The following is a 24,000-nucleotide window of genomic DNA, read 5'->3' as shown; positions in this document are numbered from 1 at the left end:
CCTTTTGTATGTACCTCACTAGACATCTGCATCAGCTTGAGAAACCTTAGAGGTTTCTCACCAAGAAAATTCAGGGCCCACAACACATGACATGGACAGACTGAAGACCCTGTCATTATACTCTGTATCTTATAGACTGCTGAAAGGCAACTTGTCCCTGGCTTACAGAACAGTCTCTAACCCTTCCCTAAAGGAAATGCTACACATCCACAAGTCAAATGGGACAAGACTCACTCACTCTACGTATCTTAACCTAGCCTGAGACATTAACAGGACATGGTGGAGAGACAGACATGTCTACCAGAGACTGCCACTCCTCTGGAACAAACTCCCAATTCATGTAAAATGAGCTCCTGAATGACCCTATTTAAGCATAACTTAGACAACTGGATGGGAGACCATAAATTTACCCCAGGGGTGTCACTTATGTCTCTCTAGATAAGGGTAGTTGGTGCTGATCACAGACTCCTAGATTACGTTTGGCATTGCACTCATACAGGTAGGAAACACACAAAGCCTCAGGGAATATACTTACACACACACACACACACACACACACACACACACACACACACACACACACACACACACACACATTCAGTTGGCGTTTTTGGGAATTGAACCACTACCTATCTAACTGTCTACACTATAGTAGTATGTAGTTACTGCAAGCACCACAGGAGTTAGACACTATGAGTAATGTATGAGTATTATATGAGTTACACTTGTGCTGCAAATATAGACCATACAATTTGGTCAATAAGGGAACAAGGGTATAGCATGGCTAGGCTTATAAATGACCTAGGGCTAATAGCCTAGTAACCTCCTATAAACCCTGGCTGCTGTTGGGTATGGGCCACAACTGTAAAATCCCAGTGACAATGATCAGGTTCATGGGTCTCTTGGAGACCATGACATCAGCCATATCATTCCAAGTGATAGCACTGAGGATGGTCTTCTGCCTGCATATCATATGCTGATAAGAATGTTTCTGTATACCAGGTCCTTTCCTTACACATTTTATAGGGCCATAGTCTGAGGAAACACAGGAATCCATCTTTTCACATTTAAATAGTGACAAAGCAGGTGTGTAGTATCATGGCTATTACTACTGTTTGTCATCTGACACATACAAACTGTTGTGTCATATTACTTTTCAGTATGTTTAAATGTCATTACAGGCCTAACCACTATTCTACCATATGAAGCCACAAAGAGTGATGGAGTGAACATGGATATTATAAAGAACTGTGTGTGCTTTGCCTATGTACTACATACTACAAGGGAATTTATTTAAGAGTATGTTTAGGACATAGTCTGTATGCTGCTTGCATTTTGCTAGATTCAGGGAGTGTAACCGGTTCATTCACATACAGGCCTGGAATAAGTGCTGGTGTAGACTCAATAGCTACAACAGCAATGACTATGTTTATTTATGAGGCATCATTCATGTGTCAAGTCAGACAACACACAATTAAATAGATATGGCCAGTGACACAGGAAACATGACTACAAACTACTTCTTAGGTGGTTCCATTGTGCCAGTGCCAACCACCCAAGGTTCCTGGAAGAGAGAGAAGGAAATGATACCAGAGACACAGCTGAATTCATAGTCATGCAATTCTGATAATGAGTCAAGTGGAGGTCTGCTGCTCTCACCTGGTCAACACCAGCAGGGATTGAAAGAATGTTCTAGACTGGGAACTGATGCAGTAGGAACTGGATGGCCACATAAGGCTATTGGAACAGAGAAGCCTTGATATGCACCTAGATTGTGATCTGTCTATATATTAATATCTACTTATGGAGTTCACTAAGCAGATGGTATGCAACTGGTTTCCAGAATGATACAGGAAGGACCATCCAAAAAGTGTCATACACAGTTGCCAGTGGGCATTATGATGGTACGGAAAGGAAGTAAGCAAAAAGTGCACCTTGGTGAGATGAGCAGGACATGCAGCTCATGACTTGTTATGATGAGCCATAACAATCATTTGCCATCCTTGGCATGTGGCATCAGGAATATTGCACATTGTCAAATGGAACAGGATAGGTGTGACCCATATCACCAGCATGGTGAGCCATGGACAGAGATTCTGATGACAGTGACTTTAACCAATATGGGTAGTGTGGCCCAAAATTAAAATCTTCTTGTGAGTCTTGTTACACAAAGATATTGTCCAGTCCTGCAATCTACAATCTACAGCACTTGTTTCTCCTGTGTGGCCAGGGTACATGCGTGTGTGTGTGTGTGTGTGTGTGTGTGTGTGTGTGTGTGTGTGTGTGTGTGGGTTGCTATAGTAACATCACACATGGCTGAGGTATGGGTAATAATGATGTGGTATCTTGATAAGTTTACGCATATTCACTGGTTGTACAGCATGAATGACCCCAATAACTGACAATGGAGCTACAGATATGTGATAGCCTTGGATCACATGCCAGATTATACAGTCATACATTTATAGATATTCCAAAGCCATTAGGTCTTAAGTCCATTTGCACCTTGCCAGAACCCCCCCCCCCTCAGGTTGTACCTCCTTTCTCCAAGTGTCCATACCAGTAAATCCTAGAGTACGTTTTGCATACCCATCTAGTCATCTAGGTTATGTCTAAAGGCAGATAGTTACTCATACTGCTTAACATGCAATGGAAGTTTATTCCAGGAATTCTGGGAAGTTCTGCGATATAAATATGTCCCTCCATATTTCATTTATCAATTGGTGAAGATCTAGGACCTTGGTTCTGGTGTTTGCAGATCCATTAGACTTATGGACCCACAGGAGATCCAGAACAACTGGGTTTCTAATGGAGCAGTAAATGAGGTAGAAATCTACTTTCCAATTGTCTGTCAGATACTGAATAAAGGGATAGGGCTTCCAGCCTCTCTTGACAGTGCAAGGAATTTAGGCTTGTGATCTTTTCTGTTAGTAACCTTAGGTTCTTTCAAATTTTATTATATGTTTAGTGAGATATAGCCCAAAGTGGGTATTAAACTCGATAAGTGCTTTGATCAATGCTGAATATAAGGGGGTGATTACCTCTTTAGCTCATGATATTCTTTAGCAATTAATTGTGCTAAACAAAAGGATTTCCTGACAACTGTTGTCACATGATGATCAAAATAAAGGGAATAATCAGCAAGTTCTCCAAATACTCCTTTTTCAGCTATTTGTCTTCTTAAAGAAAGACTACAGCATTCTGTTAGCTGATGGCACTCCCCTCTCTCTTTGCTCCTGAAGGTCCAGTCCAGGTGTTATTAACACTTGCCCATCCCTTACCTGTTCTTTTGCCTTCTGTTCTACTCGACCCAACTAATACTTCACTGCAGGGTTGTTGCAGTTCAAGTGTATTAATTTGTCAGTGACATGGATAGTGTATTTTTTTGTCTGACAGCATGATGCTTCCAACTGTACCCTTCAATAACATGTAGCTTACTCAGATAGGAAATTATGAATGTAAATTTGAAAATGTAAATAATATGTGACAATAGTAGCTAATATACCTCTTGAAGTGTACTCTAGATTAACAGTCTAGGTGCATTTTTATTTCTCATACCTTATCATTTGATATTTCTCTTGATATTGCTTGGCAAGTCACTCAATTAAGGAAGCCAGCCTTGAAAAATGTCATGATGCCATATGGTACTATATGTGTTACATGGGAGTACACAACAAAGGTGTCATATGTGTGAAAATGTTATGTGTTTAACTAGGAGACCTTTTTTATAGGTTCATAGGTTGGTACTGGGCTATCTGCCCAAAGGCATATATTAGCCCAGCCACATTGTGCGGTATTCACCACCCCTTTAGTAGTTCCCTAGACCCTTGTACTAGCAGCTAGTACCCTTGGCCTCTATCTAGTAGTGCTGTTGGTGTGATCCCCGGTGTGAACTTTCTGTTACCCATCCACTCATCAAGGTTCCTCTTGAAGAGTGATAGTGAGGGGCTCTGTCTTATGTAGATCGGGACCATGTTCCATAGTAAGGGAAGTCTCTGCGAAGGGAATCTATCCCTCCAGCATGTTCTATTCATTGTTGTGTTGAGGTTTATATCCCTAGAGCGTGTAGCTTGAGTAGATTTGGTTTTGCTAAGATGGAGCATGTTCAACAATTCTGGGTTGGACATGGCTCTGTACATTAGACAGAGATCACCTCTGAGAAAGTGGTATGCAACAGAGAACAGTCTTAGCTTTTTCAATCGTGCTGCATAGGGCAACTGTTTGAGGCCAGTAATCCTCTTGGTTAGGTACCTTTGTGGTCTCCAGCTGCTGGAGATGTCTAGCCAGGTATATTCCAATTGGTGCATTGTACTCAATAATGGGTCTGATGAGGGAAGAGTAGAGGGGCACCATTACATCCTTAGATCTTGATGTGAACCCTTTCATGATCAGATGGGTCACATAGAAGGATTTTCTAACCACTTTGGCAACATGGTTATCATAGGAAAGCTGACTATCTACTTGGGTCCCTAGATCCCTTATTTTTTCTTCAGATTTCAGGAGATTACCTCCTATGTTGTAGTTTGCAGGTACTCTGTTTTTTTCAAAGGGGAATACTACACATTTCTTTTGCATTTAGCTTGAGACCATGGCTTTGACACCATGCATCAGTCTCATTTAGGCCCTTCTGGAGGATCTCCATGTTGGCCGGAGACTCTATTATAGCACCCAGTTTGCAGTCATCCGCAAACTTAGTCAGCCACAGCCCTTCTGTGCTTGCCTGTACTTCTGAGAAGTATATGCCAAACAGGAGGGGCCCCAGGACAGATCCCTGAGGCACACCACTTGTTACTGGTCTGGATTCGGACATAGATCCCACTCTTAACTCATGTATACTATATTGCGGCAGGCTAAGCAAATTTTATTCAAGTGAGAAGCTACTTAGTCATTAAGAATAAAGACCACAAAGTATCACTCAGTGTACTTTGCTAGTGACAATGAAGTCAAGGGCCTTTGTGTACTTTGCTAGTGACAATGAAGTCAAGGGCAATGTCAGCAAATTTACCATGAAGAGCCTTGCCTTATGTTAACTTTAAATAGTCAAATGCATGCCTGCCCTGTGCTGGAAAGTGACCATTCTTTGCACTCCAAGGGACACTTTCCAAATTGGCCACTGTTGTTTTACTTGGCTACTTGGTTACACTGTGTGAGCCAGTTTCTTCATATCCCTAGCTTCTTCTTGTCTGTATTCTGTAATTGTAAGAAAACCTGCTCTACTTTGTGCCTCTATGTTTATTGTTAAGCACCAACTATAAACTGTGCCTAAGGGTGGAAAGCCCGCTATGGTCAACGTCACTATGCTTGGCTTCAATTCACTTCCCTACCCTACACCAAATTCCCATATACACTACCTTATTTTACCATTATACTTCTCACATACACCTATCACTCATGACAGACACTACCTATACATTTCCAAACACCTTTACTGCTATCAAAAATTATTCTTGTTTCTATTGTGTTCTTCCCTATGTCCATCTGATATTTTGCATCATTCCTAACAGCCATTATCCCTCGCATACTGCTTTGAACTATATCCTCCCCTACACAAACCCCTTCTCAACTTGACCTCTGATTTTTTCCTGATCAAAACTCTCTATTCCTTTTATCCCTTTAATCTTATCTTATATATTACAATCAGATTCATATTTATCTCTCATCTCTTCCTCTATATCCCTCAGCCTTCTCCTTGTCTGTCTATGCTGCTTATATCCCTCTACCCTCAATGTCTCTACAACCGTACACTGTCAAATCAGTACTTTTTGCCTACTACCCTTCCTTACCATACCTACTGCACTAACGGAGTCCTCTCCTCATAGCTTCATCCTCATTCATAGCAATATTCACCTATACCTATAGTATTAAACACATACACATCTCAAAATCACCTATAAACCTACACAGTTAACACTATTAATTAGTCTACATTTCAACTTTTACTTTTCCCAAATAATCCCTTGCTGTCTCCTATCTTAATTACATCTTCATCCTCTATTCTTCACTATTTTCTTACATTTTAGAAACATGTTTCTCCTACACTTCATTACACTACTACCTTTTCTCCTAATTGCATGCTTAACATCCTACCAACATCCATTGCCCTCACAACTCCAACAAAAATATGCTATGTCTTCCAAGCAAAATACTTCTGAGACCCATCTGTCAATCACACTCTCTATATATTTGCACTCATATATCCTACAGTTCAAGTATAATTATCCAAAGCAACAGTCATTTCCTCATAAAATTGGTATTAAACATAAAATAAAGCAAAAATATCTCTAACCATGCCTCTATAATCATAACACTTAGTGGTGACATCCACCCAAATCTAGGCTTAAACTCAGTATATTCAGGCACCAGAAAACTTAACCCCATCAGCTCCTTTATCATTACCACTTTACTCATACTTCCACCTGGCCTTCATATATACCATACCCACTTAAAAAGTATATATAACAAACTACAAAGTATATATATATATATATATATATATATATATATATATATAAACAAACTCTGTGAAGTGCATGCATGGACAGTAGTACACTGTCCAGGCATCTGAGTTGCCACAGAAATCTGGCTACACCAGGAAACAAAAAATGAAGAAATTGTCCTGCCAGAATGTAACATTATCAGATTAGACTGAGCCAAAAAAAAAGCTGGTGGTATTGCCATTTTCTGCAAAAACACTCTAGATATCCCCCCACACATCCTGCCAACTTTCAACTAGGAAATCCTACTAACCATGCTAAAACTAAGTACTCACAAGACAATCGCCATCATGGGTATATACATGCCCCCATAACAATGCTAAAACAATGGAAGATATTGTCTTCTGGGCATCCTCAAAAATCCCTAATGAAACCAAAATATTGGGTGATGTTAACATAAACAGGCTGACCATACAATCTGAAAATCCAACCAATATTAGACATCTGTAGATATTCACCCAACTTGTAACCACATCAAATAGATATAACAAGTCACAGCCAGAGAAATCAATCCTCAGCCATATCCCAACATCCTCTCCAAACAAAATGTTATCCCATGGAATTCTGTCTGACAGCCTAAGCGATCACTTACCAGCCTACACCATAAGGTACCAAAGCAACAGCCCAAAAACTCATCATTATAGCCTGGTAAGAGAATGTACTACTTTCCATGAAGCCACTTTTATTAATACACTGCATATAATTATCTGGGAGTCACTAAAGACTCTCTCCATAGATGATGTTCTCTCCGTGTTCAATACAATCTTCCTAGGTGTTCTAAACACTGTAGCCCCCTCAGAATAAAAAGAATCAAAGCCAGCCTTGCCTCATGGTTATCTTTAGCAACTAAATAACTCATGACACAAAGAGACATAACATGGAAAGTCTGGGCTATAAATAAATAAATAAATAAAACATCCCATTTTACTAGCATGTAGACATCTAAGAAGCATAACAAAACAACTTGTCACATAAGATAAGAAAACCTATTACTCATCCAATCAAAACATACACACTAATAATCCAAAACTGTTTTGGCCTCAATCGATTGTTAAATCCAGGACAAGCTAAACATCCAGTACCATATACATAGAAATAAAATAAACAGAAATAGCATAGCCAAACAGTTCAATAACATTAACCAACCAGGTGACTAATTAAGCTCTTGATGTCCCCACTCAGTCAAATAACCTCCAACATTTCTCCTTTCAACCATTTCCCACAGATAACATCAAAAAACATACCTCAAAAAGTTTAAGCCTACTACAAATGCCCCTAACAATCTGTTTAAAGGATATCGTAAACTACCAGCTGAGGCTATATCATATCCATTTTCAGTTCTGATACTTAGTCAGTATCTGAACATGAAGTCTTGCTATGGAAAAAATGTATTATTCTACTATACTTGGGTTGGAATCAATACAGATATTTCAGACTATAGGCCAATTGCTATCTTACCACACCTCTCAAAAATATGAAAATATGTATTCATATGCAACTTCCCAGCTATTTTATAGATAACCAACTTCTGTCTTCAGCCCAACAGGACTTCCATCTTCATTACAGCACAACTGGTGCTTTGCTGAAATTTAATAATGTCAACACCAAAGAAATCTCAGAAGCCTAGTTTCCACCATCTTTCTAGACTTATCAAAATATTTTGATTCCATATCCCACCAGAAACTCTTACTTAAACTCTCATCCTTAGGTCCATAGGTGTGCACTAGGCTAACAACTGCAGAGGCTTTCTTTGATCCCAACCAAACATCCCAAATGTATCTGACAAGTTTTGGTAAGATTATTCTAAGGGGTACGTGAAGATTAGGGTATAGTGGTGAAGCATTTATAGGTTGCCCCAGTCCATTAGAGACATAGGTGGGAGACCAGGCGTGAATTTCCAGTGTTAGGCTCATACCGGCCTGGGAAACATAATGTAGGACCTCCAGCATGACCCATCCACTGGTCCAAGTTACCCTTAAATTGAGTTATGAAGGAACTCTACTTTACATGGATGGGAAACCTGTTCCAGAGAAAGGGTAGTCTCTGAGACACATACCTGTCCCTCCAACATGTCCTATTTATGTCTTAAGCAAGGTTTAAGTCACTAGATCAAATAATTCTAATGGTATTTGTTTTGCAGATATGCAGAAGGTCCATCTGAGTAGAATCCAAATATACCTTGTATGCCAGGCATGGAATGCCACTAAACAGTCTGTAGGAGACAGAGTACAGTGATTGAGCTCTGATGTGACCCGCATAGAACACATACTTTACATGCTGTATCCTTTATTTGAAGAACTTCTGTGGACATTCCAGTTATTGGATGCGCCTGGTCAAGAACTTACCGAAGAGGAAATTGTAATCAAAGATTGGCCTGATGAGGGCCAATTACAGTAGAATAATATATTCTTTGGACCTAGATGCCATGACCTTGCTTATAAGTTGTGCAACATAGAATGATTTCCTTATTGTGTTACACACGTGATGGTCAAAAGTAAGGTTACTTTTTGTCCTCAAATCCATGACTACTAGATATGCTCTTTGGGGTATGTTATTAATGTGGTAGTTTTCTGTGGTGGCTGACTTCCCAAAGGATGCTAATATGCATTTATTGGCACTGAGTTTTAGACTATCATTCTGGCACTGGTTCTTTGTCTGTGTTATTAATTCTTGAAGGATAGTAGTATCTTGGGGGATTCTATGACTGAACCTAATTTGCAATTGTTTGCATACTTGAACTGTCAGAGGCCCTTGACTTTGGCCTTGATAAATTCTCTATTTTCCTTCTTATTTCTTCTCCCTTGCCCACTATTTCCTCCCTTTCCCTATGAATCTATGATAGCTGCTAATTTAAAGTAATCTGCAAACTTGGTGAGCCAGAGGCCTGTGATGTTAGTCTTGACTTCTGAGAAGTAGATGCCAAACAGGAGTGGGCCCAACACAGAGGCCTGAAGTACTTTTCTGGTGACCGGTCTCTTGGTGGAGGTGGTCTCACTGATCCTGACCTCTTGGGTCCTCTTTGTGAGGCAGATGACAATCCAATGAGTTATGTGGAGATTTATGTATAGTTCTAAAAGTCTGTCAGCAATACCCGAGTGGGGTATTGTATCAAATGCCTTGGCCAGGTCAAGGTTGGCAGTATGCACTGTTTACACTCATCGATAGCCATGGTGATCCACCTGAAGTTTACCAGGTTAAGTAGGCAAGACCTTTCCTTAACAAAGCCAGACTGAGATAGTTCCAGTGTCAGTAGGTTGCCAATATTTCTTTCGAACATTTCCATGATAATTCATTCCATGAATTTGCAAATTAGACTTGTCATACTGATGGTTCTGTAGCTCCTGGGGACAGTTGATGGTCAATCCTTATGAAGAGGGATGACTGTTGCAAGCTTCCATTCACCTTACTCGTAACCTGTTTTGAGGCCTTAGTTGAAGAGTGACTCAAGGCTTTGGCTAGGTAATGTTTTAGGCTATTTAGGAGACAACAAGGGATATTGCTGGAGCCCATTGAAGCAATGTTTTTGACCTTAGTGATCATCTCCGGGACCTGCTCCCTGTTGATAGTTAGGGGGATGTGCGAGAAGAGATTTCACAGAGAGTCATGGGGGGAGTTAGAACTAGATTATTAGGATAGTAAATTTGCTACTTCACCCTAGTCAGTGAAGGTGTGTGCCATTTACCATCAGTTCTGCACACTGCTAAGTTTTACCTTTACAATTCCTAACTTAGTTGAAGAAGGCCTTGTGACTATCCTTACCCTGAGAGGCTATACTGCCCTCATAACTGGCCTTGTTAGACTTAATTTGAACTCTTAATTTCTTCTTTAGTTGAATCATAGAGCTCGTGTGTTTATAAGAGTTGCTCTTTCTAACTTTGTCCATGACATTTTTATTTTGTTATATAACCTGTTAAGGTAAGGATTTCACTAGTGTGGTTTGCTTTTGGTGTTACATCTGGGCTTATTTCTGGGAGGTATGGCAGCCTCAGTGCAGCCATTTACATGTCTGTACAGGGTTTCTGTAAATAATTCTGTATTCTGCGGAGGCATAGTGGAACAGCAGAAAGCTTTGACACCTCACAGCAAGAGGTTCTCTGTTTTGATTCTCAGCTAGTGTGCCTTCTGTGTGGAATCTGCATATTATCCCTGTGTTTGAATGGATTTCCTCCAGGTATCCATGTTTCCTCCCACATTCCAAAGACATGCAGTAGGAGAATTAACTACAGTACGATTGTAAGAAACGGCACCTTTATTCCACATATACACATTAAAAAAACAATAAAATGACTAAGCGCTTTTGCCCAATTAATACTCAGGCATCATCAGAGTCTAAAATACATGATATTACAACTAGTATTTATAGGAAATAAAACCACACGTAATTTCCTGTCCATCAATAATTCTCTCATTGCACCATATCAATTAAAACATTTAAACGACCTTGTTATATAGCTACCTCCATCCATCCATCTGTCTATCCATCCATCCATCCAGCTGCAACCCATTTTCCCATTTTTTTGAACATAGGGTCAGGGTATCACTTAAGTAGTGACAATCATATTTCAAGTTAGTAGGTTTAGTCCAATTCTGAATGGAGGTATAAGTGGTGAGAAACGTGACCAACATGCAATTTATGGAAAAGATGTTATGCTAATGCAATTTAATCAGGATGCCCCACAGTTGAGTATGAGGATGTGTATGGTTTGGGATGGAGTCTTTAATAAGGAACTGACAAATAAATTGGGGAATAAATCCAAAATAGTATATGGTAAAGGTAGAAATATTAAAGAAATTTTAGAAAAAGATAAAGTGAAAAACAATTGTACATCCAGAGTGTACAAGTGTGGTATATGTAGAACTTGTAGATTTAACAATGATGGTCCCTATGTAGCAATTACAACATATGGTAGAAATTTGCAATTTCCAGGCCATTGTTACTGTAATACGAAATTGGTGGCCTGTGTCGCTGTGTATTTTGTGTCCTGCTTTTTATGCGGGAATGCCACCAGATGGCTACATGACAGAATTACAGAACATAATAAGGACATTAAAAACAAAAAAATCAAGTGCTGCACTATATATGCATATTAGGGATTGTATTAATTTTAATAAATTTATGTTTTTATAGTAGACAGAGTTTTTATGGATGGGAGGGGAGGGGATCCTGATTTGGAAATTGAAGTGAAAGAAACAGAATGGCAGTTACTGCATAATGCCAAAACTGAGCTGGGGATTAATGATAACATTTAAATCTCAAGCATTTTAAAGCAAAGGGCTAGATGCATTTAAACATTACATAATTAAGATATGACAATGATTTGAATGTTGCTGTTTTCATACATGTTAAAACATCACTTTTCTGGTTGACAATGTTTTAACATTTATGTTTATATTATTTTTTTTTTGCAGTATTCAGGTTGCACTTTTATATTTTTATTTGTGTATGTATGTGCAATAACAAGGTCTGTTTAATTAAATGTTTTAATTGATATGGTGCAATCAGAGAATTATTGATGGACAGGAAATTACGTGTGGCTTCATTTCCTATAAATATTAGTTGCAATAGCATGTATTTTAGACTCTGATGGTGCCTGAGTATTAATTGGGCGAAAGCATTTAGTCATTTTATTGTTTTTTAATGTGTATATGCGGAATAAAGGTGCCGCTTCTTACTATCATCCTGTGTTTAATTTTCCTTGTTTGCAAGGTTTGCTTGAAGGACATTGAGAGAGTTTTTCACATGCAGTAGAAGGACTGGACACTTTTAACTGGCCATAGGTTTGAATGTACACGAGAATGAGTGATATGGAATAACTACCACATCAGGGTTAGCCACCCATCTGTGTTAACCTTTTCTAAAGATGATTGTCACTACTGAAGTGATACCCTGACCTGTGACTGGCCAGTACATGATAGGGAACCTTGTCTATACAGACTTGGACATGGATGAATTCAAGGGTATCATCCTGTTTAACCAACCTAGAATTGTATTTGCTGCTAACATAGACTGGGACACCTCCATCTTTAGCCCCTGTCTGTGTTGCTGTTGGTCTAAATGTGTAGAAGGCACTGCAGCCTTCAACTGTTGGAGTACTTTGTGCAGCTTTAAACCTAGTTTTGGTAACATATGTCTACCGTCTTCAGAGTAAGGACAGCTTGTAGGATATAGAATATTTTCTTTAGGCTCATAGCATTGAGCAGTAAGATGTTAAGGTTGATATAGCAAAATAAAGAAACTTCGGACTCAACACGACCATAAAATAAATGTAGAAATTTATTAGGTAAGCGCTTTCACGTACCTTTCAGTACGCTTCCTCAGACCATAAAACAGTAACAAAACAAGGTGCTCTTATACAATGTCACATGATGTAATAATTGTTTTAGGCAATAAACCTGGTGAGCAATTAATCTGTTAAGAGCAATTAGAAGCCTTGGTATAAAGAATGCATCACTATTTTAAAGCATATACTAAATAGGTAAATGGATGAACAAAATAAGAAATGAAAGTAAACCTGAAAAACAGTATGCAAACTTATTTACACTGAACTTAGAACATCAACACATATAATAAAAACTTGGTTATTGTTTTTCTTCATATTGAATTCATCTCACTACATATATTCATTTAATTAGAGAGACATACAACAACATTTAAATAAAAAATATAAAATATATGCGCAATAACTTAATGAAAAAATACAGAATACATATGTCAAATGGAATAAACACCTAAACGGAGTGTAAACTGAACTGATGTTAAAAAAGAGCGTATGCAGTACGCTAAAAAGCGCAAAATAAACAATGTAACAATGAAAATGGGTGTATATATAAAAATGAAGCCTAAGTAAAGCTAAAAGCTTACAAAGCTAAATAAATGTAAATGTAAATGTGAATGTAAATATAAAACCACCATGCACGAGGTGGGCTTATACAAAAGTATAAAACCATGAACGATATGTATGAACACCTTCTAATGCTCATCTACGTGCACTAAGATAAGGTTTAATGGACACGTATAGGTTTAAACCTGGAGAATGATGCCCTTTTAACCTCAAGATCCATTTTAGTTCCTTGAGTTCTAGCAGATTCTGATAGTCTCCACCTCTAACATTGGATTCTACAATTTCAAGCACCCTAAACACAAATGAATGGCTTGGAAAACATTGCACATGTTTAGCCAAGGCATTTAGATCGTTTGACTTCTTTATATCATAGGTATGGTTGTAGATCCTATTTTTTAACTTGCGTTTCGTGAGGCCTATATAAAATGCGGGGCAATGTACACACGTCGCTAAATAAATTAATCCTGTGCTATCACAGGTAGCTAAAAACCTAGGTTTAAAGATGTATTTAATTTCTGGATGTACATAAGTTTGTTCTTTGGTGATAAATTTACAATAATTGCAATGTTGACAGGGAAAAGTACCTAATGTTACTTCTGATTTCATTGTTGTAAGAGTTGGCCTGTCACAGAGCAATCTTTTCAGGTTTCTATTATTCCTGTACGTAAAATGTGGAACATTTCCTACCAGTTGTTGTGTGAAGGCATCTGTCGTTAACACCTTCCAATTATTATTTATAATCTCTCTGATATTACTACTATCATTAGTGTAAGTTGTTACAAAACTCAACTTGTTTGAAGGAAGAGAAGGGTTGTTGATGCCTTTACTATGAAAGCAAGCATGTGTAGTGTGTACTGGTAACTCAACATCTTTCAGTACTTGTGCCCTGATTTTTCTTACTAAATTAACATCATATTGTCTATCTAAAAATAGACGTTCCATTTTTTCTGCCTCTAAAAACAAGTCTGCTGGATCTTTGCAGATTTTCGAAAGTCTAATAAATTGACTTTTAACTATACCTTTGTATATATAGCGTGGGTGCATACTATTGTAGCGTAGTATGGTATTCCTCCAACAGCTTTTCCTAAACAGTGTGGAGCTCAGTCTGCCATCCCTTATGTTCAAAGACACATCCAGAAAATTTACTGAATCAAAAGAGACCTCTGCTGTAAATTTGAGGAAGGTGGTAGTAGTTTCTAGATAATTCTTAAAGGCAAAAAATTCCTCTCACGGAGCCTTCCTAAATCAATAAAATATCGTCAACAAAACGATAATAGGCTACTACTTTCTTGAAAAGGAGATGGGTAAAGACATGGTCCCTCTCCCATTTGTACATTACTAAATTTGCATACGTGTTTGCACAAGGTGCCATGGCTACCCCAGTGGTCTGTAAATATAGGCACCCTCATAAACAAACACGTTGTTGTTCAAGACAAGATCCAAGAGTTGACAAATTAAGGTAACGCTATTCCTTTTAAATTGTGGAAAAACTGTTAACAACTCTCTTACAGCTTGTACCCCTTCCTCATTGTATGGACGTAAATAAACTATTTACGTCCATAGTAACTAAAAGATGTTCACCCTTAACCAATGCTTTATCTATGGAATTGAAGGATGCCAGTAGCTGGTAGGTGTCTCTTAATATGCTGGGTATTTCATTTATTAGTGGCCTCATAGTTTTTTCTAAGTATACGGAAATATACTCTGTTGCCCATTTTTCGCTAGCAACAATGGGTCTTAACGGTGGAGGTAAGACCCCTTTGTGCATTTTGGGTAATCCTTTAATGATGGGCACCTGTGGATTATCTATCGAGAAATGTTCATAAAAATCATATGATATCTGGCCACACATAAGGAAATCATACAACTCATTTTTTATCCCAGCTATAATGCTTGCCATTCTCACTTCATCTATTAACAAATAGGTGGATTCATCTTTTAGCAAATCAAGCATAAGGGACTGATAAACCGTGCTATCGAAAATAGCATATCAACAGGCCTAAAAGTTAAGGTGGGGTTATGGGTCAAAGTGAAAAGAGAGTTTTGTAGTTGTTTGGACATATTAAAGTACAGTATTCAGGTTGCACTTTTATATTTTTATATGTGTATGTATGTGCAATAACAAGGTCTGTTTAATTAAATGTTTTAATTGATATGGTGCAATCAGAGAATTATTGATGGACAGGAAATTACGTGTGGCTTCATTTCCTATAAATATTAGTTGCAATAGCATGTATTTTAGACTCTGATGGTGCCTGAGTATTAATTGGGCGAAAGCATTTAGTCATTTTATTGTTTTTTAATGTGTATATGCGGAATAAAGGTGCCGTTTCTTACTATCATCCTGTGGTTAATTTTCCTTGTTTACAAGGTTTGCTTGAAGGACATTGAGAGAGTTTTTCACATGCAGTAGAAGGACTGGACACTTTTAACTGGCCATAGGTGTGAATGTACACGAGAATGAGTGGTATGGAATAACTACCACATCAGGGTTAGCTACCCATCTGTGTTAACCTTTTCTAAAGATGAGTGTCGCTACTGAAGTGATACCCTGACCTGTGACTGGCCAGTACATGATAGGGAACCTTGTCTATACAAACTTGGACATGGATGAATTCAAGGGTATCATCCTGTTTAACCAACCTAGAATTGTATTTGCTGCTAACATAGACTGGGACACCTCCATCTTTAGCCCCTGTCTGTGTTGCTGTTGGTCTAAATGTGTAGAAGGCACTGTAGCCTTCAACTGTTGGAGTACTTTGTGCAGCTTTAAACCTAGTTTTGGTAACATATGTCTACCTTCTTCAGAGTAAGGACAGCTTGTAGGATATAGAATATTTTGTTTAGGCTCATAGCATTGAGCAGTAAGATGTTAAGGTTGATTTGAGGTTTTTTTTACTATGTTGGTAATGTTGTCGTTTTGAGATTGCCTGAAAAAAAGCTGTAAGGGGATGGATAAAGTTTTTATCCAATGTCCGAAAGCCCAGAGGGGACAGACGCAGACCATCCTTAGCAAAGAAAATTAGTCTGTTAACCATATCCTCCCATGCTGATAAATATCAGATTCCCAAGGGGTGTCACCAGAAATTAAACCAATTATCAAAATCAATAATTTTCTGTTCATAGTGCGGCATCATCCTTGGATAAAGTAAAATGCTGCTCATTGCAAGACACATACTTGTCTGACACATATTCAGAGAGATCCATAATGTCTTTTTTATATAGTCCAGTGAGGTATGCCTCAGGTCATTTACACTTACATGAACTATGACAGAATCATGTTGGTAGCTGTGGTGCAGTTACTTGAATGTGTGAATGACATTGTGGATTCTGGCTCCAGACAGACAACTAATCATTATCATTATCATTTGTGTGTCCAGTCTGATAAGAGAAGTATTTGTGTGTCATACAACAGAATCCACTATGACAAGAGTACTAGGTAACGGTTTATTTGCCTTATGGGCTTTGTTCTTGGGGTGTCATTGGATGTAGGCTTATGTGTAGTATTAGGTGTAACGTTTGGTGTGTGCTTTAGTGAGTGCTGAGGGTAGGGGTTTCAATTTGACAGCTTAAGAAGTCTTTCAGGTTTGGACAGGTTTCTTTTAAGTGCCTCAGCACAAGAAGGTCTATGTGTGTGGTGAGTGGTAAGTGTGAAGGATGTAGTGTGTGCGTTTTTGACAACCATTTTTGTAAGTGAGATTTTTGCTTTCAAGCAAGTTATGTAAGTACACTTCTTGCATACTGTGTTAGTTTCTTTAAGGATTAAAAGGTTGTCTGAGTACATGAAGCAATTTTCTAGTCTCCCACCAGGACACAAGTGCTCTTCAGCAATTACATTCTGCTTGCCGAGCACACTCAAGCAAATCTGCAGTCTGCGGCTACCACTCCACCCATACAGTATAAGAAGGAATCAGTACTGCAAACCAAACAAGGATATACATTTTGAGCCTCAAGAGCAGGGTCAGTCCACCCAGGCATTGTACTTGTATGTTTTATGAGAGTGAAGCTATTACATTAGAAGTATTTCTTAGTAGTTCTCAGCTTGCTAATAAAACTGACTGTTGTAGCCTTGTGTGTGTCCCCCGCTAGTACAGTAACCCTAACTGTCCATTAGACAGTATACATTTAATTCACATCCATGTGACTAAATTAATCATCAAGCAGCCCTCTCAGTGCTTTCTGCCTTGGTTTGTATCACTTGGAGGCCCACCTGTTTATTTGCATCTATATACATTCCCCTTCATTGCTAATGTATCTCTCTACTCTAATCTGTGCACAAACTGGTTACTAATCAGCAAGTCAATGTGAAGACACACTCCCAACCTTAATAAACTTTGCTGTCTCTTCTCTCCTTCACTTTACAGGTAGTTTGAATTATTACTTACCCCCTCTGATGCCTTCATTGATTTCCACTGATTGCCTCTCTGGTTTCTTTGCATTCCACCTGGTTTACACCCCTTGTGCTATCTCCCTCCCCCAGTACAAAGTCTATATTACAATCCTGCTGAGCATGGAGCCATCTTTAAATTTCTAGTCTCCCACCAGGACACAAGTGCTCTTCAGCAATTATATTCTGCTTGCCAGTAAGCCATTAGACCTCAGGAATTTGTTTTAAAAGTGTTCAGATTTGTAAAGTAATACTTACTTTTTTCTCTTGTCTTGGTTGGCTCTGCCCGGCTCCGTTCACCCTCGCTAAAGCTCGGGCTCTCTCCGCTCCCCTGCCCTGCCCCCTATTCCCTGCCATCCCCACTACCTCTACATTTATAGTAATCACAGCCACACCCACAGCTCACCCTCACATCACCTCCACCAATCACAGCTCCTCATATCATATTATACCACACCAACTTGCTCCACACAAAATACTCCCAATCACTCTCATTCCCACTAGGCATTTTTTTACATCACCCACACTACTTCCCCATCCACATATAGTGCAACCCTATAATTCCTATTCAGACCCCCCCACCTAGAAACAACTTAAACTTTATAACCATGACTATAACACAACTAAGTCTAGTCTGTCTTCTCATAATTCTTTACAACACCACAAGTTATCACTCTAGCAATATCCCTAAACTTAGTAGCACAACACTGCATTATGCACTCTCGTATACAGACACCACACATTATAATAATATCTGCCCACAGTTATTCAAGAACTACATAACGGACCAATACAGAACTAAACACATATTCTCTCATTCCTACTCCAAAAAAACACAATACTTTCTTACACTCCTCACCAAAACTCTAGCATCTGTATAACCATTTTAACTCCAGGCTCACCATAAGTGGGGATATCCACCCCAACCCCGGCCCAAATCCATCCTGTCCAACACAAACTGCTCCAACACAAATGTCAGAACATAACACCCCCACTTTCTTCATCCCTGGGCAAATCAACAGCAGCAGCAAAACCAACCATCTTTTAATGCTAAATATTAATATTAGAAGTATCAAAAATAAAATACCTGAACTCCAGGCCACAATAGCACACTACTCCCCAGACATAGTTGCTTTAGCAGAAACCTGGCTAAATAAAACATAGCTAACTCAGAAGTTCTCCCTACCGGCTACAATATCATTACAGAAGACAGACCACTTCGTAAAGGGGGTGGAACTGCCTTACTGTACAAGTCCAACTTAACTGTCCATCAATTACCAAACTCCTACCCCTCCCCCAGTAATTGGGACATACTTATCTCACAACTTCAACTTCATCCTAAAAAGGTCTCCATCACAATTGTGATCTATATTCCACCTGGTAGTACACCTGCTAGCCTTGAAGACTTCTTATCCTGGTGTTCTTCCACATACTCACAAGAAACCCTTATTCTGGGGGACTTCAACCTAGATTGGTTCACCTGTATATCAGAACCACCAAGTAATCTAATAAATCTCTATGGCTACCAGCAGCTAGTCCAATTTCCAACTAGATGTGATAAAAAATCTAAAAGGGAATCCGTCCTTGTCTGGGTCATAACTAACAACCCCACATTATACCCTCACGCAGGCAGTCTCTCAGACACCTTAAGTGACCACAACATAATTATACTTTATACATAGTAGAACAAGCATATGCAAAAACCACTAACTATATATCCACTAGAAACACAAAAAAATTCTCTCCTGAGGTCCTCAGCACTTTACTCTGTGACTGGACCTCCCCTAAAAACCCTCCTACTTGACCAGGCTGTAGCATATTTCAACGAAACATTTCTACAACGCCTAGACACTGTCGCTCCATTGTGCAAAATCAAGGTTAGAACCTCTACAAACCCCTGTCTCAGTAAATAAACAAAACAAATCCTCAAGTCCAGAGACACTGCCTGGCTTTACTATAAAAAAAACAAAGAAACACAAAGCCTAACTAAGTACCAAGGACTGCGAAACCATGCAAAAAAATGCATTAGGCTGGACAAAAAAATCATACTACACAACATTACAAACTAAATACCAACACAACCCACAAAAAATTTGGAAAAATGTAAACCAGCTACTAAAATCCACTCAAAAGGCTACCCCCAAATCAACCACCCCTGACACTAAAGTTCCTATCGAAACACAAATCAACTCCCACTTTGTGAACTCAATTCTATCCTTAATATCACAGGACAATTCCTTCCTCTCTATCCCCCCAACACAAATAACACTAATACAAGTTTTACTCTCAAAACAGTTTCCACCGCTTCAATCAAAAGCATGCTCTCCAAACTAAAAACCTCATCAACAGCAGACGACCTACTCCCCAGCTATTTCTTGAAACTCACAGCAGATGCTATTGCTATCCCCGTCTCCACTCTCATAAACAGATCAATTGTTAAAAACTATATGCCCAAACTCTGGGAAATATCCTATGTTACACCCATACATAAAGGCGAGACCTCCACTGAACTTAATAACTACAGACCCATTGCTTTACTCTCCCCCCTGGCCAAAATCCTAGAAAATACATCCATACTCAGATGCTAAACTATCTCCTAGACAGCAACATCCTGTCACCTACTCAGCATGGTTTCAGACCTGCCCGTAGTACCACTACAGCCCTCCTCTGCTTCACAGACACAGTAAACCATCTCATAAATGAAGGCCTACAAGTGTCAACTCTTTTTTTGGATATGTCCAAAGCATTTGACACAGTCTCACACCAAATCCTGCTAAACAAACTAAACCAATATCATCTATCAAATTCCACTCTTACCTGGTTCCAAAGCTACTTAACTGACAGGTACCAAGCTGTGAAATTGGAAAATTCTCTCTCTCCTCAGCTGCCCATAACTATAGGAGTCCCACAGGGTTCTATCTTAGGACCACTACTATTAACAGTCTTCACAAATGACCTCCATACCTCCACACAACAAAATGACCTCCATACCTCCACACAGCATGCATCTATAATTCAGGATGCAGATGACACTACCTTAATCTGTGCTGCACAACACATTCCCACCCTCCTGTAAACAACTCAACTAGCATTCTCTGACGTTGAAAACTACCTTACCAAAGCCCAACTTATCCTCAATCCAAAGAAAACTCAGCTTATGATTATAACCAGTTCTAACAAAAACACTAACAATCAATTCACTATCTACTCCACAAATGATACTCCAATTGCTCCAGTGGCACAGGCTAAGCTATTGGGAATAACCATAGACTCCCACCTAAAATTTGATAGTCATCTCAACTTAACTATTAAAAAAGTACATGCCAAACTGGGGTCATTCTACCGTATCAAACTATTTCTTACAAACAACACAAGATCAGCCATTGCTCGCTCCCAACTTCTATCCACCCTACTCTATGCATCTCCCATTCTGACTAATCTCAACAAAACTGAACTAAGCAAAATGGAAGCCTGCTATAACAGAATTGCCCGCTTTGCTGCAAATTGCTCATATAGAACTCATCACTGTACTGCTTTGAGACACCTCCACTGGCTTGAACTGCCCAACCTCCTAACCTACAATCAGCTCTGCCTCTGTCATTCTATTACCTCCCCAATAAGTGTCCTGCTCTCAAAAACCTAGTACAACATCACTCAGCCAAAAGGCCTCTTAGATCATCAAGCAAACTACTATTAGAAGTCACCAACAGCTACAATAGCTTTGGAGATGCACTATATAGTAGTTCAGTGGCTAAAAAATGGATCTCTGTCCCCACTAGCATTCAAAACACATCATCCAAAGCCTCCTTTAAAGACCTCATCAGGCAACATCTCAAGCAAAGTTGGCAGTGCCATGATTGCTCCCCAGGCTAGTGAAAGCAGATAACATATACATACTAAATCTAGAGCACTTGATAATAGTTTTCAATCTTACAAACACTGGCTAATCTACAATGTATGTACTGTACCTGTGTACTATGTATGTATTCTACCTATGTTCCAAATTTCAGCTGTACACCACAAATCTATTAATTACCTTTATTTTTAAAATTAATATTTTTTGTTTGTTCTCTCCACTGTAACTGTTTATGTGCTGCATACCACTGTAAAAACACGTCTCTTGTAATTTGTGTGTATACTGATCATATCTAAATAACTAAATGTGTCTGTAATTTTTCTTTGTGGAGCTTTTCTCCCTGGGCCTCTGCTGAAAAAGGGCCTTTTCAGCTCAGTCAGACACCCCCGGTTAACAAATGTAAAATAAAATAAATAAATAAAATTGCTTCATTGTCTCTGTTTGCTCGTTTTTGCCAAGTTGTGCACAGACACATTAAGAAATTGCAAATCCATGTTGTCAGGATATGTAATAGGGTTGGACTATTATGGTTTAGGGTCTTGGTTTTACAGGAGTCACCTCAGTGGTGTCTAGGGTGAAGGCTACATATTAGATAGTTAGATAGTTAGATAATTAGATTGGGTGGCGCAGTGGTACAGCGGTTAATGCTGTCACCTCACAGCTAGAGGTTCTCCGGTTTGATTCTTGGCTGGGGTGCCTTCTGTGTGGAGTTTGCATGTTCTCCGTGCATTCATGTGGGTTTCCTCCGGGTACTCTGGTTTCCTCCCACATTCTAAAGACATGCTTCTGGAGCATTTCTCCCCGGGCCTCCACTGAAAACAGGATCTGTGGAACCTAGTCAGGCGTTCCTGGTCAACAAATATTAAATAAAAAAATAAAGATAGTGCTACAATCTTAGTGCTGTATGACACTGCCTAGCAGCCCTAAGCGTAGCTCCATACAAAGCCTTTCTTTGTCATGGGTTAAAGTCCTAAGTACTAGCTTTATAGATTTGCTACTATACAGGGTACTGCTAACAACTGCTCAATGGAGAATGACCCTTGAAAACATGCCTAATTTAAAACAGACAGAAAAAGCAGAAACTAACTTCTGTGCCCTCTGGCCAACAACTAACTACACTTTAAGCTCCCTAAAGTTCCTCCTAATTCAGAGAGACCAGATAAACACATTCTGCCACAAGATGGATGATCCTGGAACTTCTTAATGTAAAAACACACCAAAGGTAGCTCTAAGGTGCAGATTAACACCAAACCAAGTCCCTGAAAAGCTCTCTGTCTGATAAAACAATCTCAAGCTTCCCTTTGTGTTTTCCATCTCAGACTGACAAGGCTACTTAACTGCTGCCATTAGAATTGCAGTCCCAGTGTTAATGTAAAAACATACTCTGGTTAGCCAAAAGTGAAATGGTACCAACTAGCTACAACTAGTAATTCTCACTTTAAGCTCCCTTGTGTGTTTCTCAAATCAGACAGACCAAGCTACCTTTCTACTTCTACTAGAAATGCAGTCCCATCCTTCTTATTGTAAAAACACAGTTTAGATAGATAAAAGTGAAAACATATCAGAAAAAAATCAAATAACTAGCTACAACAAATAATTCTCACTTTAAGCCTTCCTGTGCATTTTCCCACTCAAACTGACCAGGCTACTTTACTACTGCCACTAGAATAGCAGTCCCAGTCTGAAAGAGTTTTATCCTATCTAGTGAATTTTATACAGCACTTTAATTTTATGATGGTGTAATAAAGATTAAAATTGCATATGATTGCACACAATAATTCTTTATTTAAATGTAGGAATTGTGTATATTATTTAAATGTAGGAATTGTGTATAACAACTAAACCAGACAACACATAAAACACAAAATTAGTGTGCTGCACAATCACAGCCCTTAAGGCGAAATAACATACCTAACACACTAGTAATAGGTGACTCTATAGTCAGGCACACTGATGTCCCACTCACTAGGCTGGACAAGCAGAAGGTTACTGTTAGCTGCCTGTCAGGAGCCAGAATCCGCCACATAACACAAGCACTCATGTCACTCCAGAACAAGTACAAATATGACTCTGTCATTGTTCATGTTGGTGTGAACGACCTGAGATGTACCTCCCTGGACTACATGAAAAGAGACATGGAAGAGCTCTCTGATCATGTAGTCCATGCTGGTATGACCCTGACCCTGAGTAGCATCCTGCCCTCACCAAGAATGATACCTCAGTATAAAGAAAAAATGATCAATTTCAACAATTGGCTAAGCTTCTGGTGTCATTCAAAGGGGATCCGCTGTCTGTCAGCCTGGGATGACATGCTCGACAAGCCACGTTGCTTCACTAGAGATGGCTTGCACCTGTCACCCCTAGGCTTTTGAATACTGGCCAATTGGCCCCAAGCTTCTGGTGTCATTCAAAGGATCCGCT

Source organism: Protopterus annectens, chromosome 2.part0 (genome assembly GCF_019279795.1).
Source record: "Protopterus annectens isolate FY-2018-M chromosome 2.part0, PAN1.0, whole genome shotgun sequence".
In the NCBI taxonomy this organism is placed as follows: domain Eukaryota; kingdom Metazoa; phylum Chordata; order Ceratodontiformes; family Protopteridae; genus Protopterus; species Protopterus annectens.
This window is presented reverse-complemented; position numbering follows the sequence as displayed.